Source organism: Pinus tabuliformis, chromosome 6 (assembly GCF_031772625.1).
Source record: "Pinus tabuliformis cultivar Carrire ecotype Pingquan chromosome 6, CPIR1, whole genome shotgun sequence".
In the NCBI taxonomy this organism is placed as follows: Eukaryota; Viridiplantae; Streptophyta; class Pinopsida; order Pinales; family Pinaceae; genus Pinus; species Pinus tabuliformis.
In genome coordinates, this window is record NC_142292.1 from 189023372 (window position 1) to 189032578 (window position 9207).

Here is a 9207-nt window from a genome sequence, read left to right on the forward strand (position 1 = left end):
AGCTACTCGCTCGCGTCCGTCACCTCTTCTTATATGGGTCATGTACAATTATAATATTTAGTTGGTCTATTTTTAAAAATATTCTAACAAATATACATATATTTAAATTTAACTTGATTGTTTATTTATAGTTCAACTTAATATTAATTTAGATGAATCAGAGTGAGGATAATTGTTAAAACAGAATCAATTTTTTTACTTCACCATTGTCCATTCCATTCCAAAATATTCATAAAATCGACCATTAAAAGAATCGTTGCAATTTAGAGGTTGGAATGAATATTCGGTCTATGAATTAATACATTGGGGTTGATGTTGGAATGAATATTTGGTCTATCAATTAATACATTCGTCCCCATAATTTAGAGGCTGGAATGAATATTCGGGGACGAGTCTCTCCACTTTCACTTGAATCTTCGTGCTGACTATGAGAGAATATGTTTGGCTTCAGAAGGAAGTTGGAGATCTCATATCTAAACAATGATTTACTTTTGGTTGAATCTTTCTTCTTTAATGGCTTTGGCTTGAGAAGGACATTGGATCTCTAATTCATAAAAAGCCTCACGATGTCTCTTTTAGCTGTGGATCTGAATGGAAAGTTGGAGCTCACGTAACCGTCCACAAGACGGAGATACGCTTCCAGATCATGACAGCAGCTCATGTCTGCATTGGGTTTCAAATCTGGAGAATGCTTATTGTTCACACGAAGCTCGGTACCAACATGACAGTAAGCCCATGGCATGTTGTCCAGAGCGTCGAAGATCTTCGACACAACCACATTTTTTGAATGTTGTTGTAGCATGCAGTGCTCATTGAGCACCAGGCCTGGAACCTTGGTGATCACATCGTGGGTGTTCACTATTCTCAGGACTTTGCATCCCATTTCTTCCATTTTATCAACCCAGACACGGTTACCCACACGTGGCCCGCCGAAAGAAAACACGGTCACTGGAATTTTAGCATTACGAGTTTTCTTGTCGGAATTGACCACTTGACAGATCTGGTAGGCCGTTAGTACAACCAAGGCTGCACCCAAGCTGTGGCCAGTGATTGTTATACTGATTTCTTCGCCCTTATATAATTCTACCAATCTTCTGACCTCGTTCACCACCTGATCCGACGCGCTCTCGCCTTCAGGTTTCTTGGTAGTGAAAAGACTCCAAAACCCACTATCCACCTTCGGCTCCAGGCAATACCCTGAAGGGTGTTTTCTTTTTCTTTTGCTTTTACGCTTTGTCACTGCTAGCGTGAGAACGTCCTTTAGATTTTCTGCCCATTCCAATGGCATCACTGTTCCTCTGTACAACACAACGATATCTCTCCTCCCAAGCCTGCTGATCTCCTTCTCGTCGTTGCAGACGGCCACGAAGCCCACATAGCTGCTTCGTCTGGACACCCAATCTAATCCATCCAACGAAAACCTCTGCGTTAACCACCAGGGAAGCTGGATTCCTGAAGTGGCATGGACGTGCTGACTCAACATTATATCCAGAGTTCTTAACCCCGCTTCGTCAAGCAACAAGCTCTCCCTGTATTTACAGCAACCATATTGTAAGGCCTTCGGAGCTGTAGTGCAACGAGCGCCGGGCGATGTCGTGCACGCGGGCGGGCGCATGGGCACGTGGGCGGACAGAATGCGACGATACCTTGCACAAGAAATGCGATGAAACAGGAACAGCGAACGACACTTGGAAAAATAATGAACGAAGAGTGAAACCTTTATACGCCGATTGAAGGAGGCTTGCACTAAGACATGGCCGACACTTGGAGGAGTGTTTTATGGAGGCGTTGAAGGTATTTTGGGGGTCGGCTAGAGAGCCACCACCCCACATGTAAACCAAAGGTAAAACGCATATAAGTAACATGCGTTGAAGTCATTTGGATAACAAATCTTCGCACTAGAAGTACGCACAAGACAAGAAGGAAAGTGCGCAGTTTCAGCTGGTAAATGCGCATAGCTCATGCACATGGTTTGAGGACTGCGCAGAGGTATTTCTTGGTCAGAGGTTGGTACGGTGTGTCGAATGTTGGGTGAGGAAGTGCAGAATCATGCAAGACTTAAGGAGAAGTTCTAGGTGTCTCGGGTGAGCACCCTCCTACCATGTAAGGTTGGCATGAATGCTGTAAAGGCAGTTTAAGCCTGTGTTGTAATTATTCTAAGTATAGACTTGGAGCTTTTGCCAAGTATACTTGCTGGTTGTACTATTGAAGAAACTGATATTCTTAATAAACTGTTGGGCAGACTTTTAGGGAGTTGCCCCTCCCTTTATACTTGTTTGCAATTGTTGATGTTCTCAGTTAATTGCATATGGATAATGAATGAGTATGGGCCTCATTAAGTATAAAGGATAAATAAGTTTACTTGGTTGCGAAACACAAACTAAGTATGTTAATGTTGGAGTAGGCGTAGTCCACGAATGTTAGTATTGTTAAAAAGAAAGCGTTCGGTGGTGTCGCACCTCGCTACAAGCGGTTGGAAGACTACCGCAGGTGTAGGGGCGTGACAGTTGGTATCAGAGCTCGGTTGGAGCTGGTGTTAGAGCAGGGTTGCTTGTGACGAAGTGCAAGTGTGGGTACACTTGGAAACTTCACAGTTGATGACAGTGGAAGCAGGTTTAGCAGGGGTAAAGCTCGGTGCTTGGACCAAGCTGAACGATAAGACATGGCAAGTTTGGGAGAAGGTGGAAGGAAGCTCTTGCTTACCTTGGACAGGTTGAAAAGGTTGAAGGAAGAGAAGCCCCGTATCCGTGAAGAACTTGAAGCCTTGGAATGGAATATTGAAGAAGAGCTTCTTCAACTTGGTTGGACAATGGAGCGAGGTGAAGTTGCAGATTGTGCTATCAAGGAAGAGGAAGCCGCGATAGTTGAAGATGTTGCAGACATGACCATGATGGAGGATGAACTTGAGGATGATCAAGTTGAACCAAGATCGTGTAGTTTGTGGACATGGATGAATGAGGAAGAGCCTCATGATGATGAAGTAAGTATTGATACTTGTGTTTCATTTGGGCATTTGGTGGATGGACCGTATGCAGGGAGAGGCAAAGCCAGTTTGCCGATGCTAGGGAGGATCTCACCATGGATGACTATGATGGAGCCTTGTATGGAGAAGCAAGGATTGTCGATTGTTGCAGGGCTTGTTGGGGTTACTTGTGACCTTATGATGAAAGGTGCAAGGACCCATGACAAGGGTGGAACTTGATGATCGTTATGGAGGATTGGGTCATCCTTTAGCCACATGAAGAATTGGCTAAGTGCCCAGCATGACTCATGGACAGATTGAGGAGGGCACACATCTGATGATGTTTTGGGTGGACTTCTCATGGCCGAGACCAAGAGGTAGTCTTGGTGGACACTTTGGTGGAGGAGCTATGATGAAGGGACTCATGACATGATGGTATGGTTGGGTGACCGAGTTCACTAAACCGAAGATTGCAGCTTGGATGAGGATGACCGATTGTTGTGGTAGGTCTACTTGGTTGGACTACATGGACAACTTAGTCATGGACATCAGGTTGGAGGCATGGAGCATGGCAGTCTTATGCAGGGACATTGTGTGGAGCACTTGTAGAGATGTCATGGACATCCAATGAGGAGTGCCAAGACAGGGATGTTGTGCAGATGGATTTGCTGATGTGACATGGGGACTTATTACTTATGAGTTGATGGAGAGGTTGTGCACTTATGTACAACAAGGCCATGGACTTGGATGGAGTTGTGAGCAGATTATGGAGCATTCCTACTACATGGAGATGTTGGTTGGAGATGACTCATGGAGCTCATGATGACATGAGATTGTTGTGACTTTTAGGGACTTCATGTACGGTGGACTCAGAGGATCTAATGCATTGAGGAGCTGAGGTCAGGTGACTTTGATGCAGTATGGGATGCATACTTTCAAAGTACATGTATGGGCATGGCTTGGAAGAGTGACTTGATGTAGAGGATCGGTATGAGGCACTTTGAAGTGATGAAGTTACGATGATGATGATGCCTTGACTTGGGCATGGGTTGAGCCGAGACTCAACTACTTTTTACACATGGATAGATGAGACAAGTGCATACTTGTTTCTATGGAGACTTGAGGATGGCACATTGCAGATGATGAAGAGGCTTCATGGACCTGAATGGGGCACATCGAGAGTGGGTTGATGAGATGATCTCTTCATATGGAGGAGACACACACATGGACAACATGTTGCAAATGAAATGGATGGAGTTTCCATGGACCTGAGCATGGATTATGGAGATACATACTTTGGTATGGTGAGCTTGGTGGCAGTGGTCACTAGGCCGAGACATAGTGGAGAAAGAGTCTCTACATATGTTGCAAGGATGTTTGCCTTGTGTAGAAAGGTCGACATCCTGGATGATGATGATCTTGGTGGAGAGCTACCGGGATGGTATGTTGTCGAGAACGACAACGATTTCAGGTGGAGGAGGATGTAAGGCCTTCGGAGCTGCAGTGCGACGAGCGCCGGGCGATGTCGTGCACGCGGGCGCGCGGGTGGGCGCATGGGCGCGTGGGCGGACAGAATGCGACGATACCTTGCACAAGAAATGCGACGAAACAGGAACAACGAACGACACTTGGAAAAATAATGAACGAAGAGTGAAACCTTTATACGCCGATTGAAGGAGGCTTGCACTAAGACATGGCCGACACTTGGAGGAGTGTTTTATGGAGGCGTTGAAGATGTTTTGGGGGTCGGCTAGAGAGCCACCACCCACATGTAAACCAAAGGTAAAACGCATATAAGTATACATGCATTGGAGTCATTTGGATAACACATCTTCGCACTAGAAGTACACACAAGACAAGAAGGAAAGTGCATAGTTTCAGCTGGTAAATGCGCATAGCTCATGCGCATGGTTTGAGGACTGCGCAGAGGTATTTCTTGGTCAGAGGTTGGTACGGTGTGTCGAATGTTGGGTGAGGAAGTGCAGAATCGTGCAAGACTTAAGGGGGAGTTCTAGGTGTCTCGGGTGAGCACCCTCCTACCATGTAAGGTTGGCATGAATGCTGTAAAGGCAGTTTAAGCCTGTGTTGTAATTATTCTAAGTATAGACTTGGAGCTTTTGCCAAGTATACTTGCTGGTTGTACTATTGAAGAAATTGATATTCTTAATAAACTGTTGGGCAGACTTTTAGGGAGTTGCCCCTCCCTTTATACTTGTTTGCAATTGTTGATGTTCTCGGTTAATTGCATATGGATAATGAATGAGTATGGGCTTCATTAAGTATAAAGGATAAATAAGTTTACTTGGTTGCGAAACACAAACTAAGTATGTTAATGTTGGAGTAGGCGTAGTCCACGAATGTTAGTATTGTTAAAAAGAAAGCGTTCGGTGGTGCCGCACCTCGCTACAAGCGGTTGGAAGACTACCGCAGGTGTAGGGGCGTGACACATATTGTTGGGACTTGGGATCCAATTCCATGGCGTTGTAGGTCGCCTGGACGAAATCGCCATATTTGACTATCTCTCGTCTCAAATTCTCATCCAAAGGGTCCATCAGGCCTTCCCCGTTGTTACATCCCTGATACTCCCGCCATTTCTCCCCCAACTTTTGCTTGGGAGATTTGATGGAATCGTTCAAGATTCTATCCTGGGCCATCAGCTTTTCAATCTGGCTGCATACCGATCTGACCTCCGGAGTCTCTTTGGATGAATATCCCCATAATTTCGCCAAGTTATCTAGAATTCTCTTCAATGACTCGATTCCATTATTGCTCTTACAATCTGTGGCCGCCGCGACAACTCTGAGTCGGAGTGGCTCGGGCTTCGTCTGTGCGATAATGTCGAGGGATTCGGTGCCATTGGCAAAGGCGGAAAATCTAGAGAGAGCAGCTCAGCGAGAGTATAATTGATTAGTACAAACCCTAATCGCCGACGTTGGGGTTTTAAACGACACAGCAGGATGCATACAGAGCTCAACAACTTGGGAAATTTTCGGCCGACTACGCTGGTAAATATTTGAGCTCCAATACAATGTGTTATATGCCCGAGAATTCAAACAGGATAAAGAATTCAAACAGCATAAACAGAAATGTAATTTATGTAAAAAGTCAATGAGATACAGCAGCCATTTGGTCAAAGATACCGAATATCATGAACCATCGGTTGTCGTGTGTTGTAACTTTCATGTGAAGACTTCTTCTTCCTCCGTGTTTTTTAAATACGCCTCAAATCCTACAGAGTTAAACGACCATTTCATCGTATTCATTTTTTTCAAAAAAAAGAACCATCACAGCAGGATAATTTAATTGTAATAAACATCATTTTTTAAATTTAAAAAATTGAAGTAAACGACTTGATCTATCGAAGAATGGTCTATTTTTTGGCTTGAAATATGTCTTGAATTTCATAATTTACATTTTGGCTTCATATATATATATATATTAAGTTCTGAATTTTGAATTTCATAATTAACATGATAGTGAATTAAAGATCCGAATTTTGAATTTCATAATTAACATGATAGTCAATTAAAGTGTTTCCAAAAAGTTTTGGAAAAATTTTAAATATTTTGTTGATATATATATTATATAAATTATACATTTCAAATTTCTGATTTCGACGAATTTCTCTAAATTTAAAATAAAATGAATGAAAAAATATGTTAAAAAAAAAAAGTTTAATTAAATTTTAGGAATGTTTTTATGTAATTTGTAAAATCGCTGTTCGACAGAGGAATATAATTACTATAAGTTCTTTTAACTTATTATCAAAATCAGTCAAATCATTAGCGAAAGAGTCAAATCATTTTTTTTATTATTTATGATCAAAATCAGTCAGATCAGTTTGCAAAATATAATAATGAGACAATTTCCAATCAAACTGTCTCGTAACTAATTTAGTTGAAAAAGTACGCGGTACACAGACTATTACTAACTAACATTAATATCAAATTGTTCATTAACTCCATTAAAAGTTTCTGGTGTAGACACGAGCATTCACATTAATTGGTAAATTAAATATCTAATTGACGAGTTCATTAAATTATCGTCAGACGGCCATTTATAGAGTGTTAGCCATTTCATGGTGTTTTTGACAAATCCCAAATCCTCAACGTCAATGCTTAACTTCTTCGGTCGCCGTTTCCTGTGTGTTAACGGATGCAATTTCCGCATATAAAAACGTTATACATCGACTTCATGTTGGGGGCGAATTTCGTTAAGCCTGAACAGAGACTTTCCACGATTCACGGTATGGCGTCGATTCTTTCTTCGTTGGACATGCCATGATGATAATGATTATAGATTTGAGTGATTATGTATATATAATTACATTTTATTTATATATTGAAAAAGACAGTTAAAATAATATAAAATTGTAATCTCATTTTGTATTTTTATTTTGCCAGCGTAGTTATAAAAATTTAAATTAAATGGTAAATAAATATCTAAGTACCATAGAGTGTAGTTAAAGGTTTAATTTTTTTGAAATCCAAATTCTATTTATTCATCAAAAAAGATGTACAACAAGAGTAACAAAAAATAGGTGGTCTCACTCCAACTAGGTTTGTTGACCATCGTTTGTAGCATATCACAAAAAAAAAAAAACAAAAACAAACTAAGGACATCGTCTATAGTTGAGAAGACTAGAGACACAATAAGACAAGTAACACAAAGAGAACACATGTAGTCATGCTAGTCATCCGACGTGATGGAAGCTGGGTTGTCTGGGGTTGTCCCAAGAGGAGGTGAAGGACGGAAGGAGCATTGGACATGCCCTTCAAAGTGAGCCATCTAGGACTCCAACTTCTCCACCTTCTCCGATAGCAGGTTTTGTCCACGCCAGACCACCACCACTCATTCTCGAACCTGGCACTGGAAGTAGTGCATTCTGTCCAAGGTGGCTGCTATGATCCTTTCTTCGAATTCGTTCATTCATTTCCAACCGCTCTAGCAGGGATTGTATCAGCTCGCAACAATTATCCAGATAGCAATGTTGATTTTCCCTCGCACCAAGTGTCAAATTCCCTGCAAATCTGTGCCTTGCCATGCCGCCACGGTGCACGCCACTACTCTTTTGTGGTTGCTACGACTGCCCCCTAGGCCTCGTCACTGAGTTGCCACCTCCACAACCACCTCGCACACTAGCCACCCCCCATTGGGATCGCCCCGTTGTCTTACCATCACAATGAACCCCTAACACCTCCACTCTTGGGTCCAAAGATTGTATTTGTGTTTCTGGGTCCCCGCATCCTGCTGAGCCAGGCTTTGCTGGGAGGGAGGATTGCCCTTACTGCGAATATGGGTGCATATTGGCTAAATCAACAATGAAATTGTCGATACCGGAGTCAACAACGCAGGAACCACTAACAACCTTCCAAACACGCCCGACCCCTAACCACTTGGCCCGCCTCACCCAAGGCTGAAACCACCAGCCACCTAGGCAGGGCTGAGAGCTAGCACTTCCCTCCCCAAAGCAACGACACACACCTACCAAACTTCCACCACCCCACCAATCTTGCCACCCTAGGCTTCGACACATAAACTCATTGTAATTTTGAAAATTTAGAAGAAGAAGGGCTGAGCAATACTTGACCCTACCCGAAGCACTCCGAGGAGTGCCTCCCCAACTACACCAACAACATGCAACCACGACGACCTTCAAGGACCCGACTCCCTTCACCCTAGAACACACAGAAAACCATACACTAAGAAGCAGAGCAGCCCAATTATAGGCCTAATAGCCTACGAAGGAGCTCCACGCACAAAGTCTCCACCACCCCCAAAAGCACCGCCAACTATACCACCTCCACCAACCTCCAAGAAACCAATAACCCACAACTTCCAATTTCCAAATGAACCAGAAATACAAACTAGTCAGCACCTTCAAAAGCCACACTATGCATGTGCAAAAAAACATGGGATACCACCCCTGGAATAGGAAGGATACTAACCTGCAGAACCAAGAATCTAGGAATAAACTCTGGGGTTGCCACCATGCCTAGAAAAACCAACAATGCTTCCTTCGCTGACGAGAAAAATACTAACAGGGAACATTAAACCGTATGGAAACTCCAATGCAAATGAATTTGCCATAACCCATCATGTGTCTTAGATTATTGCCTCCCACGTTAGTCAAGGCGCTTAGGTATTTCACACAGACGCCATAACTCTCCCCTGTACACCAGGTCATTTGAGAGGGTGGGGAGGCTGACCCTCCACCCTTATGCCAATTGTTTACAAACATGAGC

At 43.0% G+C, this 9207-nt stretch overlaps 1 pseudogene; it reads right to left on the bottom strand.

Annotated features, from left to right (window-relative positions):
* Positions 1–340: 340 nt before the first annotated feature.
* LOC149258094 (phospholipase A(1) DAD1, chloroplastic pseudogene) lies at positions 341–6119 on the bottom strand (annotated as a pseudogene).
* Positions 6120–9207: the final 3088 nt, after the last annotated feature.